Source organism: Pseudophryne corroboree, chromosome 8 (genome assembly GCF_028390025.1).
Source record: "Pseudophryne corroboree isolate aPseCor3 chromosome 8, aPseCor3.hap2, whole genome shotgun sequence".
Lineage (NCBI taxonomy): Eukaryota > Metazoa > Chordata > Amphibia > Anura > Myobatrachidae > Pseudophryne > Pseudophryne corroboree.
The window spans coordinates 216,505,222-216,527,604 of NC_086451.1; the positions used below are offsets into that span (position 1 = coordinate 216,505,222).

General features: G+C 45.0%; 1 protein-coding gene and 3 pseudogenes across 2 annotated transcripts in view; 1 reads left to right on the top strand and 3 right to left on the bottom strand.

Annotated features, from left to right (window-relative positions):
• The window catches only part of LOC134948838 (relaxin receptor 1-like), a 493,409-nt gene that overhangs the window by 320,767 nt on the left and 150,259 nt on the right, over positions 1 to 22,383 (bottom strand). The window lies entirely within an intron of this gene.
• On the top strand, positions 17,464 to 17,581 carry LOC134950070 (5S ribosomal RNA; annotated as a pseudogene).
• LOC134950931 (5S ribosomal RNA) lies at positions 19,090 to 19,209 on the bottom strand (annotated as a pseudogene).
• On the bottom strand, positions 19,448 to 19,567 carry LOC134952124 (5S ribosomal RNA; annotated as a pseudogene).

Below are 22,383 nucleotides of genomic sequence, written 5' to 3' on the forward strand. Positions count from 1 at the left end.
GATGGCCTCCGTGGTCCTGCGCATTAGTACGTGGTATGGGTATTTACGGTAGAGTTTGTGAACGCATGGAAAAGCCATCGAAACACATTACATATTTAATCCAAATGTACACATAGTCTCCTCGCATCACACCAGCAAGTTACAACAGTTTAAATGGTATCAGAACAAAGGGATTCACCTTTACAGGATAGGAGGGGACAGAACAAGGTTATAAGGCGGTGTTTGGTATCCAGCTGTAGGGTATTTTAAGGGTAATATTCCGGTGTTGGTTTGCAGAAGATCGCACATTCCTGCGAATAGTTATGTGCAGGAGAAGAATATAGATATAAACTGTATTTACTGTACATTAAGTATGCGGCGGGAACCCAGAGGAGACCACCCACAAGTGCATCTTGAACAGACATCGCCCACCTATTCAAACCAACCTATGACCTGTCCTGTACTGTAAATGACAATCCCTGTGTCCAATGGACAAAGAGATTACAGTATCCATTGCGTTAAGTTTTGGAAGATTGTATAAAAGGAGCCAGCTGCAGGCCTGGACACACAAGACTCTCAAAGTTATCTATCTAGATGACCGAGGACCAGACTGGGTAGCGCGGCGAAATCCAAACAAGTATGTACCATTGACTGTAGCCATTATTCTGTTGTACTGTATTGCTTTGTTATTGTAACCCCCTTTCAGTAATAATATGTTGTGGTGTCGGAACCCAGCAGTTTAAATACAATCTGGTGTCGTGTTTTCCTTTCCCTGCTAAGGTTTAAAGTGTATTACTATCGCATGCATAGCTGTTAAGGGTTCACGGTGTATCTTTGGGTGTGTACGCGCTGCGTGTACTTTGTACAGCCAGCGCGGCATTTTTTACGCAAAGTCCGTACACGGTACGGGACTCTGTACGCTAATGGTGTAATAAGTACGTAGGTTGTGGATCAAGTATAGCGGCCGCAGCGGCTTCATTTTAAGTGTATGAAATGTCTTTTTAAAGTGTTGCTTTTAGTCCTGTACGTAAACCAGCGTTTACAATTGGGGGCTCATCCGATTTTCCACATACTCACAGCCTAACAGGTCATAGCAGACTTAATCTATCAGCAAAGGGCGGAAAGAAAGTATCCTACGTAAACTTTTCTTGGTCGGTGGATACTCTGAAAACCCTACTTGTGTGCTGATTAGATGACTTCTGCTCTGTGTGGTTTGCAGAGGTGCTGGTAGAACCCGTAAAACAACAGGAAAAAAAGCTATTTAAAAATCAGTTAATTTTTTTTGGCGCCAAATAGCGTACACAAAAGACACCCATTCTTTGCATACCCTCTCACATTGTTGCCATAAGACTCAGATTGCTAGATTCATTTAGATCTGTGTGAAACCAGATACGTTTGTTGCTATATAGTTAAAACTAAAATAATAGTGTTTAAGGAAGTAAATATAAAGCATAACACGCAAGTCTGGCCCGGTCGTTAAAGGTTACACAGAACAAGCGGTTGTGCTTGTGAGCGATTATAGTTAGCATTGCTCACATTTATAGAGCTGTGGGATTTGTTTTATTGTGGACGCACGGTTTTGTACAAGTGTCTCGGACAAAGTGCAGGACTGCGCATGCAGCGTAAGAGACACGCGCGGTCGCGTGTTTACGCAAAGTGCGTAAGAATGCGGGTGCTAAGTACAAATTACACAATAGTGTCGTTTAGTTCAAAGGTGGGACAGTAGCCATGCTACAATAGCACAAAACTACTCAGTTTCTAAAGCAGATTAGTATAAAACTTTTGTTTAAACTGTATTGCCTCTGGGGGTAAAGTTGCCTATCTGAATGAATTAAAATTTTCTGTACAGAAAAACCAAAGTGTATTTGAGTGAGCGAACGTAGGAGTGAGTGGATTTTGAACCCAGGGAATTCGGGATCCCGTAGTGTGGTACACCAAGTGAGTGGAGGCTTGGTGGCGTGAGGCGGCTGACTCACGTTAATATAGATTGAAATACGCAAATCGTGAGGAGATTTGCAGAGGAGCGTAATAGGGAATTGTGCATTGTGTAGTATTGAAGTATAAAGGTTTTTTGTTACGCTCCGAGCTGAGGGTCACAGTTTGCACATTGACCCGTGGTTGTACGGCAGATACGTAACAAGTACCTATACGCTGTGCGATTGGACCGCGCGTTTGTGGGTGCGATAGATAGCGTAACTTGATACCCTTTTTACGAGCTTTTTCGTAAAATCGCGGTATCATTAGCGCTGTATAGAGCATACGCAAGCGTGATTTGTGTATAAGTGTATAGGGAGTTTTCGCTGGTCTCTCTCAGGAAAATCTCCAGCGGTGGATATTTACTGAAAAAGGTAAGTTACTCCTAATACTTCCAGTAAATAGAAACCAATAGGGCTTCACTGGGTACGCGGTGTTCACTATTGGAGTGAGTCGTGGTACTTAGCAGAGAAGGAGCGAGTGAAAGCGCTAGGTGTCTTTCACCGTCTATCTGCGGTGTGCATTGGGGATTGCGTTTATTGGCAAAAAGTCTGCGATGGGATCCAATTGCACCAGCAGTGGGCGTTTGGTAGCTCGGGTTCAGGCTGAAGAAGTGAGACCGAGAAGGTCAGAATTGTGACCAAGAGGGTCAGCAAGGTTTATTATGTGTGAAAAGTATGGTTCACACATGGAGGCTTTTTGCAATGAATGGTTATGTATGACTGACAAAGATAGGGTACCATTCCCTTAGGTGGGCAGCTTTGAACCAGAGGTATTGCAGAACTTGAGGATAAGGATATGTCTGATAAAATCCAGAAAACAAAGGATTAGACATACAGATTGTTTAAATTTATGGCATCAAGAGGGGGATGTGCAAAGGGAATTAGCTCGCGCAGCAGGTTCCAAACCTAGCGGGAAAACAATGGTGACCGCACCACCACCACCATATATTGTTGGGGAGAAAGTGGCTACAAGCAATGGTGCATTGGTACAGGATAGAAATGTGATCGATAAATGTACTAATGCTAACCATTGCCAGCTGTATCCCGTTTTAAATTTCCCACAGGATTATGAGCAGCAAGATGATCCCAGCACGATATCGGCACTCTCTATAGCAGCCACCATAAAGATACTCAAGTGGGCACGGCCCAACCATCAAGAGTTGTAGCAAGGCCCCCTAGCGGAGGGATAAGTGAGGTCGTGTCCACAGGTAAGTACGGTACCATACACTATGCAGAAACAATAGCTCCCCACATTGTAGAATCAAACCAGAAGGACGTAATTGAACTAAATCCTGTCAGGGTGATTGCAGTTCCCAACAGGAGAACTGACGCTCAGGGAGTAACTCCCATCAGAAACACTGCCATGCATTGTCCCTGGTCCCGGGCAGAGTTAAGGTCAATTATGTCTGAATTTCCCGATCCCAGGAAAGATCTAGTCGAATGCCAGAGATTCATCAAAGAGTTAGGTAACGCCCATGAGCCTACAAATAAAGATTGGCGAACAGTGCTACGAGTGTGTTTACCCTCAAATATTGACACCACGAAATTCATAGCAGACAGTAAGTTAGATGCAGATGTACCTCTCACTGACGAATACAATCAGGAGAACGTACAGCAAATCAATCTGCAACTAGGAGTGTATTTCCCTACTGTTGTCAAATGGAATAACATTTTCTCCATAAGACAAAAGGAAGGTGAAATGGCATCCGAATATTTCCATCGAGCACTGCAGGAAATGGCTAGCTACACTGGGATCGAGGACATTAAAGATAATGCACATCACAGGGAGGTAGCTGTTACTGTATTAATGGACGGGTTGAAGGAGGCATTAAGAACAAGGGTACAAGCCTCTCTACCTAACTGGAGAGGTATCTCAGTGGCTGCATTGAGAGAGTCCGCTATCGACACAACCGGAACATCAGTAAGCACAGGGAGTCTCGGGGATAAACTGATGACAGTGAGTATAAATGCTCTTACAACAAAACCACATCAGCTAAAACCCCAGACCCCTGATGGTAAGCCACGTGTAGTAAAATGTTATAATTGTCAGAAGGAAGGACATTTTGCAGAGGATTGTAGGTATAAAGGTACACACAACGTATACCAACCCCCTAGACCAGAATACGAACCACACTACAATTCACATAATTGGGATCAGGGACCATATAGAAGAGATTATGAGCCACATAGAGAGGAAACAAGGAGGTACCCACCAAGGAGGGACTGACAGGCCTCCGAAAAACCACAGCTACCCCCCTCACATATTGTAGCTGCCAATGCGCTGCGAGAGGGTACCCATACACAATAGGGGTTGGGCCACACCTGTAGTCTGCAGCCAGTGAAATTGATTGCTAGCCTTGGTAGTGAACCTGAGGTCACGGTTGATGTAGCTGGTGTACCATTACCATTTCTTGTAGATACAGGGGCGGCCAGGTCAGTGTTGAATTCCACATCAGGTATAAAAACCACGGGAAAAATGATTTGAGCAATGGGAGTAACAGGAAAGGTGCAACAATACCCTTTGAGTAGACCTGCAGAGATTACGATAGGGCCCTTGCAAACCAAACATTCTTTTCTGCTGGCTGCATCGGCTCCGACTAATCTACTCGGCAGAGATTTATTGTGTAAAATGCGGTGTGTCATATACTGTACTCCTGAGGGTGTCTTCTTGGATATACCGGAGAACCACGCTCAAGAAGTGCAAGATATATTAGACACCCCTCAAAGGCTAATGTCGCATTCTACTGTTATAGACAGGTGTCCATCAAAGGTAGAGGAAATGATCTCACAAATACCGGGTTCCCTTTGGACCAAAGATGGAAAAGACACTGGATTGATGGCGAATGTAGCTCCAGTATTAGTACAAGTAAAAGATGGTAGAATAGCTCCAAAAATCCCTCAGTATCCTCTGAAGCCAGAGGTAGAATTAGGAGTGTATCCTGTCATAGAGTGGCTGCTACAGCAGGGCATTCTAGTCAGGACGTCCAGCACCGCCAATAGTCCCATCTTCCCTGTGAAAAAGAGTGGGGGGAGGGGTTACAGACTAGTGCAGGATCTTAGGGGGATAAACAAGATAGTTGAGAGCCAATTCCCCGTAGTGCCCAATCCAGCTGTCATCCTCATGCAAATTCCCTCTACTGCAAAATTCTTCACGGTCATTGACCTCTGTTCTGCTTTCTTTTCAGTCCCTCTTCACCCTGACAGCCAGTACCTTTTTGCCTTTACATACAGGGGAGTACAGTACACCTGGACTCGTCTTCCCCAAGGTTTCATTGACAGCCCAAGTATTTTCTCCCAGGCTTTGCATGACTGTTTACAATCCTTTCAACTTCAGAGTGGATCAGTGCTAATACAGTATGTCGATGACTTATTGTTGTGTTCTGACTCACTCGAATCGTCCTTGAAAGACATGAAACAGCTTCTGTTTCATCTTTCCCAAACGGGACACAAGGTTTCAAAGGATAAGTTGCAGTTATGCCGGACCAGGATCAAATAATTGGGACATTGCTTGACTCAAGGACTTAGACACCTCACTGCTGATAGAATACAGGCGATTCGCGACATGACTCTGCCACAAACGCAGCAACAGATCTGCACTTTCCTTGGAATGTGTGGGTACTGTAAAAACAGGATTCCAGGGTTCTCTATACTGGCTTTACCTTTGCAAGAAATGGTCTCTTCGAACAAACCAGAACGGATCTCGTACACAGATGAGTCCGAACTGGCATTTGAGAGACTCAAACAGTGCCTATCACAGGCACCTGCATTAGGTATGCCAGATTATGAGAAGCCCTTTGAATTGTACGGTACAGAAAGTGCAGGGTGTACGGCAGGGATTTTAACTCAGAGACATGGTGATGCCAGCAGACTGGTAGCTTACTACAGTGCACAGTTGGACACTGTAGCGCGGGCTCTCCCCACTTGCTTGCGAAGTGTTGCAGTGATAGCTTTGCTGGTAAGTAAAAGCGAGGACGTTGTGTTAGGACATGACCTGACCATTCATACACCTCATGCAGTATCAGCCTTACTGAACTCAGCCCAAACCAGACATGTCTCATCTGCTCGGTTTACAAAGTGGGAATTATCACTGATGGCCCCGGTAAACATCACCATTAAGAGATGCAGCTCACTAAATCCTGCAACTTACTTGCCAAGTGTGCCTGGACAGGCACAAAGGGTGGACGATGAGAATGTTGGTGAAGGAGGATTTAGTGACAACCCACTGGAAGGTGTAGACTTTACCTTCTACACTGATGGTAGTTGCCTCAGACAGACAGAATCGGGAGACTTGTGCACTGGATATGCAGTTGTAGATGACAAAGGTATCATAGATGCTGAACCCCTGGGCCCACCGCACTCAGCACAAGTTGCTGAGCTGGTCGCCCTAACCAGAGCGTGTGAATTGGCCAAGGGTAAGTCAGCTAATATATACACAGATTCTAGGTACGCCTTTGGAGTAGTGCATGATTTCGGGGTCCTATGGCGCCTTAAAAATGTCATGACGGCAGCTGGCACACCTGTAGCGCATGCGTCCCACATCAAAAGGCTTTTGACAGCAATACAGGAACCAGACAGAGTGGCTGTTATCAAGTGCAAAGCACACACTTACAACCAAGACCCAATTTCACTTGGTAACAGCCGGGCAGATGAAGCTGCTAAATCAGCAGCAAGCACCCCCATACAAACAAACATCACATCACTGATGACATTTAACACGATCAACACACAACAATTAATTGAAATGCAAAATTTGTGTTCCCTACAGGAAAAGGCAGTCAGGAGGGTAAAGGGGTATGGCCAGGAGTCCTCAGGACTGTGGACAGGTGGACACGGAAAGCCGGTGGCCCCCAGAGCATATCTTCCAAGCCTAGCTGAGGCGGCACATGGTCTGACTCATCTGGGCAAAGAGGGTATGTGCAAATTGGTAAGAGCCTACTGGTGTGCGCCAGGATTCTCTTCTCATGCAGGTAAGAGAGCAATGACATGCTTTACTTGCTTGAGGAAGAATATTGGAAAGACAATACCAACAGAGCCATCCCATATCCCTCCTACAGACGGACCTTTTCAGGTAATGCAAATCGACTCCATACAGTTACCACCCTGTAGGAATTTGAAATATGTGTTAGTTTGTATTGATGTATTTTCCAACTGGGTAGAAGCGTTTCCTGCTGCCACAAATACTGCTACGTTCACTGCAAAGAAAATTGTGCAGGAATTTGTGTGTAGATATGGTATCCCTAGAATAATTGAAAGTGACAGGGGTACCCATTTTACAGGTGAAGTCTTTCAGGTCATGTGCAAACTGATAGGATTTAATAGCAAGCTGCATATTCCGTACCGTCCACAGGCAAGTGCAAAGGTAGAGAGAGTGAACAGCACTATTAAGAACAAGCTGAGCAAATTAATGGCTGAGACTGGATTGTCGTGGCCAGAAGCTTTGCCACTAGTGTTGTACAACATCAGAACTACTCCCAGGTCTCCCCTTAACTTATCACCCTTTGAAATTCTTTTTGGCCGACAACCTCATGTAATGATAGACCCCCAGGATGATTTGAAATCAACAAAGAAATTTAAAGCTGGTGATTCCTGACCTACCGAACAGTAATTGTCATGACATTGAGCCTGGGGATTATGTGATGATTCGAAATTTCTTACGCTCAGGTTGCCTCATAGACAGGTGGGAAGGACCGTACCAAGTCTTGTTAACCAGCATGACAGCACTGAAGGTCGCCGAAAGAGAGACTTGGGTCCACTCGTCCCACTGCAAGAAGGTCGCTGACCCGGAGAGAACTCGTGACAAAAGAGCAGAGTATAGAGAATCTTGTATCACTGCAGTGTTTGTTCCAGGAAAGTTGAGAGGCAGGACTGTTGAAGGGCATCTGAGCACAGAGAGTAACAAGATCTTGAACGGTTGTCGCACCATTTTTTTTTCACCTCCCCCTGCATTTTCCTTTCTTTTCTCCTTATTTTCCTCCTTTCCCCTAACGAAATGGATCGATCACAAGAGACTGCGTTTCGGGTTCTGTTAGTAATTCTGGTTTTGATCAGGACAGTTTGTTTTGGTGAGGGTCCCAGAGAGGTCGAGCAGGGATCTGGAATGGGTACTGATGGCGAGTATGAATTTATAGGATCTCAGGAGCAGCACATCACTTTAGTAAAGGCTGGCATCAGTAAGCGCTCTGGTAGTCAGGGAGCTCGGAGGCACTGTGAGGGGTTATGGTCTGATGAATATTGTATTTGTAGGAATTGTGAGAATATAATAGAGGATGGGTGCATCCAGAGATGTCAGTCCAACCTTAATATCAACATGGACCGTCATCCGTTGAGTGATTACCACTCACTAGTGGGTTAGGTCTTAAACCAGACAGAATGCTGGGTGTGCTCACAAGTACCTCAAGGTCAGAGTAAGTCAGGATTAGTACCATACCCTTTAGCAATAGATGAGGTACTCGAATTGCGGGGTGGGAGACCGGTGGACAAGAAATTCAATATCTCTAGGCCCCCTAGTTTGAAGCTCCACCAGTATCATGTAGACAGGTCCTTATTGTGTTTTAATATTTCCAATTATCGAAAACCGGGAAATTGGGAAGTGATGTGGAATAACCAGACAATGACCTTTTCATACAGAGCTGATAGGATACCCATAGACTCTGAACTTGTACGCCAAATAGCCAACAGTGGGAGGTATTTCCGGTATAGGTATAATCGTGGAAGCAAGACCATGTGGGTTGGAAAAGTATCGTCAGGATATTGTGCTCATATCATCCAGCCCGATACTTGTACTGAGCAGATGGGAGAACTAGGGACTGGTTTCTTTACTTGGAAAATTTGTAATATGGTGATGTTATATTATGTTCTCCCAGATGATGCCCATTTCATATGTGGGAGGAAGGCGTACAAGTGGCTTGCCCTGAGCTCAGAGGGATTGTGTTATATTGGGAGAGTACTACCAGAGGTCATGACTATAACCCATGATAAAATGAAAGATGTTCACCGCAGTGCTCAGGCTCCTTATACTCATACCCACTATGAACAAATCATCAAGAGACACCTCATAGATAGGGCAGAGCACGCAGCCTCTGATTTGATCCACGAATCCACCGGGATTCAGTTCCTTCTCGCATTAGACATTACCTGTACTGCCAGAGGAACTATAAATTATAGGTATATCCATGCGCTAGCGAACTTGATAGATAATATCACTGAGATGTATGACGACACCTTCAGGTATACGGGAAGGGAGTTACAAGCTTACAAGAAGGAACTGATTCAGCACAGAATGGTCCTTAATTATGCCGCAGCCGTGACAGGTGGGTACTGTGTTACCCTGGCAACTCAATATGGTGTGAAGTGCTGTACTTATATTACAAACAGCACTGACGACCCAACGGAGATTATTGATCAAAAGATGGACGATATCTTGCAGTTGAAGTGGGAGTTCAGGAGGAGGCACAACCTTACCTTAGCGACTGTGAGTAATGAACTGACCGGCTGGGTCTCATGGTTGAACCCACACAAATGGTTCTCAGGTTTAGGAGAGTGGGCTCAGAATGTCATTATGAGTGTGGGGAAGTTTCTCCTTTGTATCCTGGGAGTAATTATTGGTTTGATATTTAGGTGTGTTCAAATTCTAATGCGGCGCAAGCACGGCACAAATTTTGAGTCTAAGGAGCGAGGGCACTGTTATAGCAGCAGATTTACTTTATGACCCATCCATAGAGACAGTGTTATGATAAGGATTTCAAATGAATTTCATGGCCTGTTTCTTTCACCCGTTTTTCTTTTTTCTCCCCCTCGCCCAGATACATCCATCCGGAAAAGACATCAGCCCTACCCAAAATGTTTATGTGAATGTATTTTTATATATGTGTCTTATCTTCATCTCTGCAACCTCCAGCTAATGGCACACATAGTCGACAGGTGATATCCACATATACTAGCACTCACATATGTTTCCCCCTCAATGTATCATCAACTAAATGTGCACTCCATTTGTTGGAACAAGAAGCCGAAAAGAGCTCGGTAGTGTTTGTTGACCCATTTACAGACCCTAATACGGGATGAGAAGGATTTAATGTATACTTCGCAATACCTCGAAGCTTATATAGAACATATACGGCACGATGATACATGCCCCTCAGACATGGATTCATACATACATGCTTTTACTATCCCACTAGGTCATATATTTCCCACCTACAACTCTCTCCCGACCATCCAAACTTCTGTAGATATTGTATAGATATTTTTCTGTTTATTGATTAGGTAGTGGCAGTTATTGGTGACTGTCAAAGTCGAAAAATATTGCAGTACACACATCACGTACAAACTACACACAGATGGCCTCCATGCGTGTACTTGTTCTGCTGTGCGTGCACATATTCGCAATTTGCGTATGGTCGCTCCCGCGATCCTGCGCATTAGCACGTGGTATGGGTATTTACGGTAGAGTTTGTGAACGCATGGAAAAGCCATCGAAACACATTACATATTTAATCCAAATAGTGCACAATGTACACATAGTCTCCTCGCATCACACCAGCAAGTTACAACAGTTTAAATGGTATCAGAACAAAGGGATTCACCTTTACAGGATAGGAGGGGACAGAACAAGGTTATCAGGTGGTGTTTGATATCCAGCTGTAGGGTATTTTAAGGGTAATATTCCGGTGTTGGTTTGCAGAAGATCGCACATTCCTGCGAATAGTTATGTTCAGGAGCAGAATATAGATATAAACTGTATTTACTGTACATTAGGTATGCGGCGGGAACCCAGAGGAGACCACCCACAAGTGCATCTTGAACAGACATCGCCCACCTATTCAAACCAACCTATGACCTCTCCTGTACTGTAAATGACAATCCCTGTGTCCAATGGACAAAGAGATTACAGTATCCATTGTGTTAAGTTTTGGAAGATTGTATAAAAGGAGCCAGCTGCAGGCCTGGACACACAAGACTCTCAAAGTTATCTATCTAGATGACCGAGGACCAGACTGGGTAGCGCAGCGAAATCCAAACAAGTATGTACCATTGACTGTAGCCATTATTCTGTTGTGCTGTATTGCTTTGTTATTGTAACCCCCTTTCAGTAATAATATGTTGTGGTATTGGAACCCAGCAGTTTAAATACAATCTGGTGTCGTGTTTTCCTTTCCCTGCTAAGGTTTAAAGTGTATTACTATCGCATGCATAGCTGATAAGGGATCACGGTGTATCTTTGGGTGTGTACGCGCTGCGTGTACTTTGTACAGCCAGCGCGGCATTTGTACGCAAAGTTCGTACACGGTACGGGACTCTGTACGCTAATGGTGTAATAAGTACGTAGGTTGTGGATTAAGTATAGCGTCCGCAGCGGCTTCATTTAAATTGTATGAAATGTCTTTTTAAGGTGTTACTTTTAGTCCTGTACGTAAACCAGCGTTTACACATGAGAGCTATAGGGGACAGCCACACACTGATGTCTGTCAGAGAGACACAGATGGATTTGCCAGCTCACACCCTGCGCCCCATAAGAATGTGCAGTACACAATTTCAGCGCATATATCAATTATTGGCCCGTAGACCTAATAACTATTAACACTCCTTCCCCCTCTATAACACCCTGGTGCTTGTATCAGCCGTGTCTTGAGGAGAAAAACTGCGTCTGGATCCTCACAGTGGCGTTCTGCAGGAGAAAATGGTGAGCAGTGAGTGAACTGTACTGTCTGAGGAGAAGCTCCGCCCCCTTGCAATGGCGAGATTTACACACTCAGAATGGGAATAATTTATACTGGTCCCGGGAGCAGCACGTCCTCTAGAAGCGGGGATGTGCCCTAATTTACCAGTGAGAGTCAGGTATACCATGCCGCTCAGAGCGGAGGACCCTCTCTCTCTACAGGGACTCCGGTAACATACTCACCAGCCTTCTTTCTTCTGGCTCAGTTAGGGGGTGGCGGCAGTGCTGCGGGAGTGAACGCTGGCCAGGCTTGAGCTGTGTTCAGTACTCTCAGGAGCTAATGGTGTCCTGTCAGCGGAAGTAGAACCATTAACTAATTGAGAATTTGGTTCTAACTTAAGTCCCACGAAGCAGGGAAGCTGTTGCCAGCAGCTTCCCTGTAAAATAAAAAACCTATCAAAGTCTTTTCCAGCAGAACTCTGTAGAGCTCAACTGGTGTGCATCCAGTCTCCTGCGCACATTTTCTAAACAGAGGTCTGGAGGAGGACATAGAGGGAGGAGCCAGTTCACACTCTTAAAAAGTCTTAAAGTGCCGAAGGCTCCTGCGGAACCGTCTATACCCCATGGTACTAAAATGGACCCCAGCATCCTCTAGGACGTAAGAGAAATTTTGATTGCTCTGGCGGTCGCAAGGTGATTGACAGGAAGAGGCTGTTTGGCAGTGGTAACTGACCATTTTCTGGGATTGTCAGGAAAAACGCAGGCGTGTCCAAGCGTTTTCAAGGAGGGTGTCTGACGTCAGCTCCAGACCCGATCAGCCTGTTCTCATCGCACTGGAGGAGTAAGTCCTGGGCTGCGCACAGACTGCACACAATGAATTTTCGCAGCTCGGCATACACATGCGATCGCACAATTGCACAGCAAATTTACACTCCCCCTGGGGACGGCAACTAACTGAACGCAGGACAGCAAATTTTGCAGCTCCATGATCAGATTTGAATTACCCCCTCTGTGTTCACACATTGTAGGACATAGGCTATAGCAAAACAAACTGGAATGTCCTATAATAAATAATAATCATTGGAAAGCAATAATATTTAATGGGCTTTAGGAAAGTTACTCTAATATTAAAAACATGAATAGGTAAGAGTAACACTAGTCAAAACATTGAGCCAACCATAATTTTAAAGGAGAGGCTTAGGGGTAAATTTACGAGATGGGAGTTCTATTTAAGATGGGATGTTTCCCTTAGCAACCAGTCAGATAACAGGTATTATCTTTTAGAAGGTGCTTGATAAATGAGAAGTAGATTCTGATTGGTTGCTATGGGCAACATCCCATCTTAATTTAAATAGACGCCCCATCTTAGTAAATTTACCCCTTATAATCTATCACAGTATTGGCAAATATATTTTAGTAAGAAAATAAGATATGTAACCAGGTTGGCATATTAGTAAAGGGGTTTGGTTAAATATGTCTACAATAAAAAGATAGACAGTCAAAAGGTCAACCCCAAATGGTCGACATACAAAAGGCTGACAGGGACAAAAGGTCGACATGGAAAATGTAGACAGTAGAAAGGGTCGACATGAAAATGGTCGACACGTGGTTATTTTATTTTTGCAACTACTCATGGGACCTGTGATTCACAACATGCGTGCCCACACTTCCATGAACAGTCCTACCCGTCAGCTCCTGAGACTTCTCAGGGCAGCCCTGCTGGGCGGCACAGTCTGCAGCACCTAGAGGTTTTGTCTCCTTCAAACACTAATATTACACATAATCGGCTAATCAGCCAGCAAACTTACTGAGTGCACTGTAGTTGCACTTAGCCTGTGAATATGAGCTCACTACTTTACAATCTTGTGTAATGCTTCACTCTCAGGTGAATGAAACGCTTAGTGACATCAGCAACAGCGCCATTTCCTTATATTATGGTTTTGTTTTTATTTTAAGACGAGTTCTAGTCAAATATTTGGGGACCTAATGCATAAACTCTCCATGGCTCATGCATTCCTACACTCCATGCACACCAACTTATCTATAAATAAATACACGGACAATTGTAATTGCGGTGAAATGGGTCAGCTTATTTATTGAGAGGGTTTAAACTAACTATTTTATTTATTTTTTAGAACTAACTAAGGTATGGTGGCGGGATAAGAACGGCCTAGCATAAGCGAAATATTCTTAACCATAACTATATGAACTTGGGCCAACTGCCCGACAGGCAAGGAAGGGCCAACTGCCACTTTCCTTGTCCATCTAAACTCGCCAAGGCAGGACCAACTGCCCACGCCTTGCAGGGACAACACTCCAAACTGATGAGGCCATCTGCCCACATCAGCATCGACTTGAGGCAGCAGTTCAGCCATGCGTAAGGAGAAAGGAGGCCCACCGGGTCCGATGATGTCCTCCGTTCCGCCCCTGCTTACCATGCCCATACTCCTCCGTGACTGAACTGCTCCCCAGGGAAAATGAACCAATGCCTACCCAAAACAATACCTAAGCCGTTCTGATACCGGCAAACACAAAGGTTTGCCAACAAATACACTAACACTTATGCTACAATTTACCCCTAACCTAATCCCCCTAAAGATATCCTCCAGGAATCTAGCCATCCCATCCTCTGACAGGTGCACGCCATCACCTCGGAACAGGGTACGTTCCCTATAGGAGATGGCTGGATGCGAGATCACGCCTCCCCCAGCAGCAACAACCGCGCGGCCCACCACCTCGTTCACTCTCCTCCGTACCAAATCTATGGCACCCGGCCTGTCGGCACCCTGCCATACCAAACGCGGTACAATATCCGACCAGATTACCTTGCAGAATGGCCATTCTGCCACCAACTCCACCAACTGACGCCTGATCTGGCATCTGAGGTCCTGGGATGACCTCGACGTCAGATCGTTGCCCCCAAGATGGACAATGAGGAACAACGGGAACCCAAAACTCTGTACCGCTTCCTCCAACCTTTGCTGGAAAGCCTCCCAGCGCATGCCTCTCCAACCAAGCCAGCGCATCAAACCGACTTCCGGGTAAGTGGCGCAATCCGCCAGCAATGATGAACGAGCCGCCCAGTACACAAACGAGGGCCCTAGCACCCAAATAAACTGCTCGTCAACATGCTTTCCTGTAGAAGAATATAAAATTTCATTAATAACCAGGACTTCACAAAACTTAAAATGTAAAAAACCAAACCAGCAACTGCCACTCAACAACAACCACTAAATCGAACAGAGGGTGCTAAAATGGGGCAACACTCCTAGCCCTAGCCGGTGACGGGACAGGACTTTAGTGGGCATGGGTCTCCTAACTTGACTTGAGGCAAAAAACGCAAACATCCGACAGCCGGTAGAAACCGTAACTAAAACTGCCGGTTAAACAAAAAATTCCTCAAGACCCCCGCCTAATGGCGACGAGTGGCTACTCCTCAAGTTAGGTTGCACCAACCAGGTCAACATCTGACGTATCTCCGAAATACTCCAGACCTCCACCTGCCAAGTGCCCGGATCTCGTCCGCGGACCAACCTGCCACGGCGGCAGCCATTGCGGCACCGATACGGAAGGAATGCGTACCGTAGACATCCGGCGAAAGACCCAGGTGGAAGATACAGCGCTTCAAGACCCACCCGAATTGATAACGGGTCAATGGGCTACCGTCGGCATGAATCAGCCAAAACCCAGGAATCGACGGACGCAGAACCACATAAGCCGCTGCCAAGGCCACAGGACAGATCCTGCTTTCCGAGCAGCGACCCATGGAGATCCAATGTCCTCTACCAACCTGATCCGTCTTGGACCGCTGCACCTGACACCACAAGGTATCGATTTGAAGCACAACATGGGACGTCGTCAGAGGAGAAGCCGACCGCTTTGAGGGTGCGACCAGCTCCCCACCCTAAACGCCCCATGGAAAGCCACCGAAAATGCCACTCTGAATAATGCCGCCTCAAACCGAGAAGCGCAAATCAGAGGTAAAGCACGTAGCAGTCGCCCAAGAAGGGGCGCATCTATAGGCAAATGCGTGTCCGGATGGGTAGGCGCTGTACGCGCCCAACCCTTTAGGACCCGCGACAAGAAGAAGGATTTGGTAATATCCTGTTCCCCCCGTATACGGAGGAAATAGGATATTCCCGCCAGCAGCTTAACGACGTATGCCCTGGACCTTCCCGACGAATAAAATTCCCAAACGAAAGTCAAAAGTAATGACATCTTACTCTTACCTCCAGCACCCCTGCGGATCAAAAAATTGCTCCACTGCTCCCAAGCGGCCAGGTAAGCCGCATAAGTCGCCGGGGCCAAGGAACGGTGGGCTAGTCCCTCCATGTCGGATGGATAACCTGCCATACATAAGGAGGGCAAGAGTCACCACATAAGTTAGCATTTGGAGCCAGCCGTCTAAACCGTGGCTAGTCAAAACGCGACAGTGCATCCGCAATCCCGTTATCCACGCCTGGGACATGCTGAGCGCTAAAGCCTGTTCTCGCTCCATCACGACTTTGCCAGGTCGATTAACCACTGCTGCAGATGTGAAAGCAGTTAACACACCCGTACCCCAGGAACATTGCTGGCACTAGGAGCTGCAAGCGAACCATTACCCGATGGGCCAGCTAAAGCGGAGGCCAATGCTGGCTCCAATGCACGCACTATTCGGGACGACACCGTCCCAGCATCCACGTCGCCACCCCCTAGCGCCTCACCGGGTCCGGTGGTAAGCAGGGGGACCAAGGCCACCACTACCGCCGCGCATATAGCCGACGCGCCCGTAGTATCTACTGATGCCCCCGGTGCTCGACCACTGTCTGGAGCCCTCTGTCCCCTTGTCCCCCTCCTGGCCGGAGACCTAACCACCGCGGCATACGACCGTCCATCTCGCAAAGAGGGAGCTGAGCCCCCCCTATTACGGGATGTGGGCGCACATGCCATAACAGAGTCATCCCCTAGCACTCTTCTCTCCGTGGAAGATACGCTGCTGCCTAACAGTGAGCTGCTGCTCTCATGCTGCCCATGGTGTCTAATTCTCCTGCGGGCCCTCGCATTGACCCCCATGTCCGAGTTAGTAGACCCAGACTCCTGCGTCTCCCTTCTACCTATAGGAGGGGCACCCCTGCCCGCGGGCCGCCTGGCCCTAAGTGCGCTGCTCGGAGCTGCCGCTCCGCCCCCTCCCCCATATGCGCCATTGCGTGATCCGTTACCGGAAGCGCATCCTACCGGTCGCTCCCGAGCTGACACCAGCTCAGAGCTGGCCCTACTGCCCCCGGCTCTGCCATCTTCCCTAACAGCCCCCCCGCGTCTCGGCCGAGACGCGCACCCAGCGGCCACTGCAGCAGGGGCTCGTCCCATAGAACCTGAAAGGCCACGGAGCGCAGCCCGGTCCCTGGGACGGCCCCTGCCCCTAACAGCTGGCATCACCATGTCAGTCACGGGCGCCGGCAGCCGCAAGCGCTCGCGACCTGCTCCCCCCCTGTCCCTCCTAAAATAAGAGGATCTGCTGCCAGCATTAGGCAAGGGCATACAGGCAAATGCCTGTTGCCAGTGGATCGCCGGTGAGAGTCCTGAATGTGCCAGACATATTTCAGCCATTTACTCATTCGGATCTCTTAAGTTATAATTTGTACCCACGATTTTTTCTATTTTCTCTTTTCCTCTTCCTTTTCCTCTTTGGCACATTCAGGACTCTCACCAGCGATCCACTGGCAACAGGCATTTGCCTGTATGCCCTTGCCTAACGCTGGCAGCAGATCCTCTTATTTTTCACCCATAAATACTTGAATTATTTATCTTTTTTATTCTATTTTATGTGAACTCTCATCAGCGATACCAGAGCTACTAGGGTAGTTGTACCCCTACTACCATACCACACTGTAAACGCCCGAATCCGTCTGATCTTGGAAGCAAATCAGTGTGGGCCTTATCAGTACTGGGGTGGGCGACCCCCCAGGAAGACCGGGTGTAGTAGAGGCCGGAGGCATTTAATGCTCTGAGCCTAAGGCTGACAGCAGATTCACTCCTACTTTTTGGTCTTTCTCTCACTTTTAGTTCTTTCATCCCCAGTCCACATGTTCACTCTAGTCCACCAAGTATTATCCTTACAATTACATACCACTTGCACGGTAGGCCCTTCGACTGGCAAAATCTGCAGGCACCACATTTTGGTCTCCCAATAGAGGGTATTATCAGCACTTGCTATTCATGAGAGACCATCCCTGTGGGACGAATTTTAATTAATTGTTAATTGTGACTGTTTATATTGTCTAATTGTGTATTTATATTGGATAGAACAACTGTTATTTTTAATATATAACATTAAATATATATGTTTTAAATTTTCAATATCATAGTCGTCTTTTGACTATTCTAAGAGTGCACCCACAAAGAGTCTTCTTTTTCTTTCTGGTGTTCAATTGATTAATTCATACTGACTCAGGGTGCACCACCAGTACTTAAATCTATAGGGATTTATCCATAGCATTTAATATATTTTGGTTTGCTTAGGCTGATAGGCCTAGTATCTTTGGTTTAGTGCGGTATCCCCCACCTCCATACGAGAACAGAAGGCTCTCTGTTACAGGCTGGGGGTCAGAACTCAGGGTAGGGTTGAGGCTAGATCCTCTTCAGAGAAGTGTCGGAAATACCGCCTGACCCGCGACAAGAGGAGGGAGGAGAGTAAGGAAGCAGTTGACTCGCCACCAGGTTACTAAAGGTAATAGATGGTGACGTGGATACTGAAACTGCTCTTCTTCCTGTGAGATGGTATTTCCCATGTTTTTTTAACTTCTCTAAAGAGGTTGTAGCTACTACCCTCAGGGGTAGGAGGAGAGGACTTGAAGAGAGGGAAGGGGCAGCCACCACACTGCCTGCATGTTCCATGTCAGTGCAGAGAGTCCAGTGCAGTGCAGTGTAGTGTTGGTGGGCAAAGGGAGGTTTGGAGGCTTGTCAGAAGAACCTTCCTGGCTGTCAGGTATCTGAATTCAGTGATATGGAACATGCAGGCAGTGTGGTGGCCACTCCTTCCCTCTCCTCAGTCCTTTCCTTCTACCCATGGAGACCTTCAGAAAAAACCAAAACAAAGAAGTGTTGGTAAGTAGACTCTTTTTTGGGAGCACTCTAATTCAAAGGATGGCAATGTAATTTGTTACTGATAAAACCATTTTTATTAGGTAACACGTAAAATAAGAATTAAGGAGTATCTGCATTGAAAGTTAAAAGCTTTGCGAAAATATGAAAAAAAGAGAGTTTATAAGTAATACGTGATATCCATATCACAATCTACCAATTGTCGGAAATTATGGCTGTGGTAACAAAATTCATTAATCATTGCACATTGTGACTCATGTATTGTATGACCATCATTTATTCAGCAGATATCCATTATGGATTGTGGTAAATGCAGAGAATTAAATCATAGGCCATATAAGAGTCCGGTACCCAATAGTATATGTCTAGGTGACACTATATAGGGGAGTCAACTTATTGCAGTACCAGGGTGTTCAGAGGTGGTCTCCCATCCTAGTACTAGCCCGGCCTTTCACTGCTTAGCTTCCAAGGTCAGAAGAGATTGGGCATCTCCAGTGAGGTATGACCGCAAATGTCGTACTCACCCTATTGAGTCACCCAAATGTGTGCAGCCAATTGGTTTAGTCACCTTGTGACATGGCAGCCACAGTGAAATATGAGCATGGGTGATGGCCTGTTTTGTGGAAAAAAGGTTTTTTTCAAAACACGCAATATCCACAATTAGGACTTGCCTATCACCGCTGCAAACCAATATTTTGAAAATTCAATTGCCCAATATTTTTAGTGCAGATGACACTATAGGGGAATCAATTTATTGCGGTACCAGGGTGTTCAGAGGTGGTCACCCATCCTATTACTAACCCGGCCTTTCACTGCTTAGCTTCCAAGGTCAGAAGAGATTGGGCATTCCCAGTGAGGTATGACCGCAAATATTGTTCTCACCCTTTTGAGTCATCCAGGTTCATGAGTATGTAACTGACATAATTGATATTTGTATGTCTATATAGTACAATGGTCAAAAAAATGAGATAATGTGCAGCCACCAGGCTTAGCTACCCTGTGACATATCAACCACAGACAATAATATACATATGAGTGAAGGCCTATTATGCGGGTAAAATTCCTGAACACCACACAATGTCCACAATTAGGACTTGCCTTTCACTCCAAGAAACGCCCAGAGGGCACCAGACCGGCCGTACCAAATTATACCGCTATATAAATGCAGGTTATAATTAAACTGCGCATCTTAAATGTGGCAGTAGGTTTTCAAAATAATAATTAGTGATAGTACACCCCTATGCACTTAACCAGATAATGGCTATAATGTGCCTTATGCCTGGAACCTGTAATCAGTACTTGTATGATTATAGGAAAGCAGGCTGTGACTAGATGCTTGTAGATACTTAGCACAAGTATTTGCTGAGGTTTACCATTGATATATTGGTGAGTTTCGAATGGAGAGACACACAGTCATTAGTACATATGAGTTAGTGGTAGCTTGCTATTGATGTTTGTAGCAAGTATGGATGATCCCAGCTTTGTATACCTTATTGCTGAGGGAGAAAAAATAATGCATTACTTATGATGTTGCTAGTTGGAACAGTTTATCCAGTTTAATTTGCAGTTGTGCATGGTTGTTTGACATGCATATATAGCTCGATGAATGTTGGTTGCTCAGGAAAATTGAATTGATTGTGCTAACAAGCTTAATAATTAAAGTGCAGTTCACAAAGTACAAAGTGCGGGGTATACGATACCAGCTCCGGTGTCGCTGTCACTGCGAGACCCGCTTGTTGCTGTGCCAGTGCTTCCAGGGCTGCAGCGGCGTGTGGCCGGGGTCTCCTCGTTCAGAAGACGGAGCTGTGCGGCCGTTGCCTGGTAACCGTCCTAGGGATTCCGGCTAATGCGGTCACGTGTGCGCATCACGTGATCGCGATACTTCCTCCTCCTGACGTACGTTTCGCATTGTATGCTTGATCACAGGACGTGAGATGTTAGCTGGGAGTTGCAGTTTTTAAACAGGAATACTGATGATTGATTGGACCTGATGATTGTTAAGCATTGGGTCAGCCCTTATTAGGTCAGCCCTTGTTAGGTCATTAGGTTACATAGCTGAGGGACCTGGATATTTCTTGTTGTTTGTTATAAGACAAAATTAAAGATATATTATAAAATATTTCTTAAGTTTCAGTAGGAGAATGATTGAAGAGGGTGGATTTGATGAATTGAAGAAATCTTAAATCATGATTAATTAAAGGCTTATTTAATTAATTTATTAAGGTAATTGTTATAAATAATGACATAAAAATTAATTAACGGATTTAATATGGAGCTTGTCTTGAGCATGTATGTATGTATAATCTAAGGTAAAATTGGCAATGATTATGCAAAATTTGCTAAGATTATGATTATGTGATATAATAGATGTACATGTGATGAAAATATTAGAACCCGGGTCTAGTGATTGAAAATTAGAGAGGAGAAAATTGGGTACTATGGGAAAGAGTGTATAGGTGGAAAATTGTCTATTAATAATTCATAGACAAAAATAATTGTGCAATTGATAGAAAATATTGAGAGAGAATTAAGAATAGAGTGTGTTAGAATCATGGGGGTGAGAGGAAATGGTTGTATTAAGTGAATATGTGCACCTGGAACTGTGAATATTTGTTGTGTTGTGATAAATATATTGTGAGAAGTGAAGAACTGTTAAAACATATGAGGGCAAGGTTAGAAAGGTTAGAAAAGCAATTCCATGATGAACTCGAACAAACGGCAGAGACAGAAGAGGAACCCAACACCAGACCAACCTGTAAGAAAAAGTCCACATATTTTCCCCAAGAGCAAATTTGTCCTGAAGTACAGGTTTTCATGAAATTGGTAGCTAAAGAGTTTGACCAAATTCACATAAATAAAAATAAATACCTGGGACTCTCTAACCTTACCCGACAAGAAAGAATTGCCATAAAAGAAATACAAACATGGCATGATGTTGTTATTAAGCCCTCAGATAAAGGGGGCAACATTGTCATCTGGCCTCAAATGGATTATATTAAGGAAGCAAGACGGCAACTGGAAACCACTAACTGCTACAAACGAATTTTACTTAACCCACTTCAAAATTATAAAACTATTTACGACAACATTATCAATCAAGCACAAGCACAAGGTACAATTACCAAACAGGAACATGATTATTTATCAACTCAGAATCCCAAAATTCCCACGTTCTATATGTTGCCCAAAGTTCATAAAAATATCCATAACCCACCAGGAAGACCCATCGTGTCTCTCTCAATATTTTCTTTCAATTGCACAATTATTTTTGTCTATGAATTATTAATAGACAATTTTCCACCTATACACTCTTTCCCATAGTACCCAATTTTCTCCTCTCTAATTTTCAATCACTAGACCCGGGTTCTAATATTTTCATCACATGTACATCTATTATATCACATAATCATAATCTTAGCAAATTTTGCATAATCATTGCCAATTTTACCTTAGATTATACATACATACATGCTCAAGACAAGCTCCATATTAAATCCGTTAATTAATTTTTATGTCATTATTTATAACAATTACCTTAATAAATTAATTAAATAAGCCTTTAATTAATCATGATTTAAGATTTCTTCAATTCATCAAATCCACCCTCTTCAATCATTCTCCTACTGAAACTTAAGAAATATTTTATAATATATCTTTAATTTTGTCTTATAACAAACAATAAGAAAT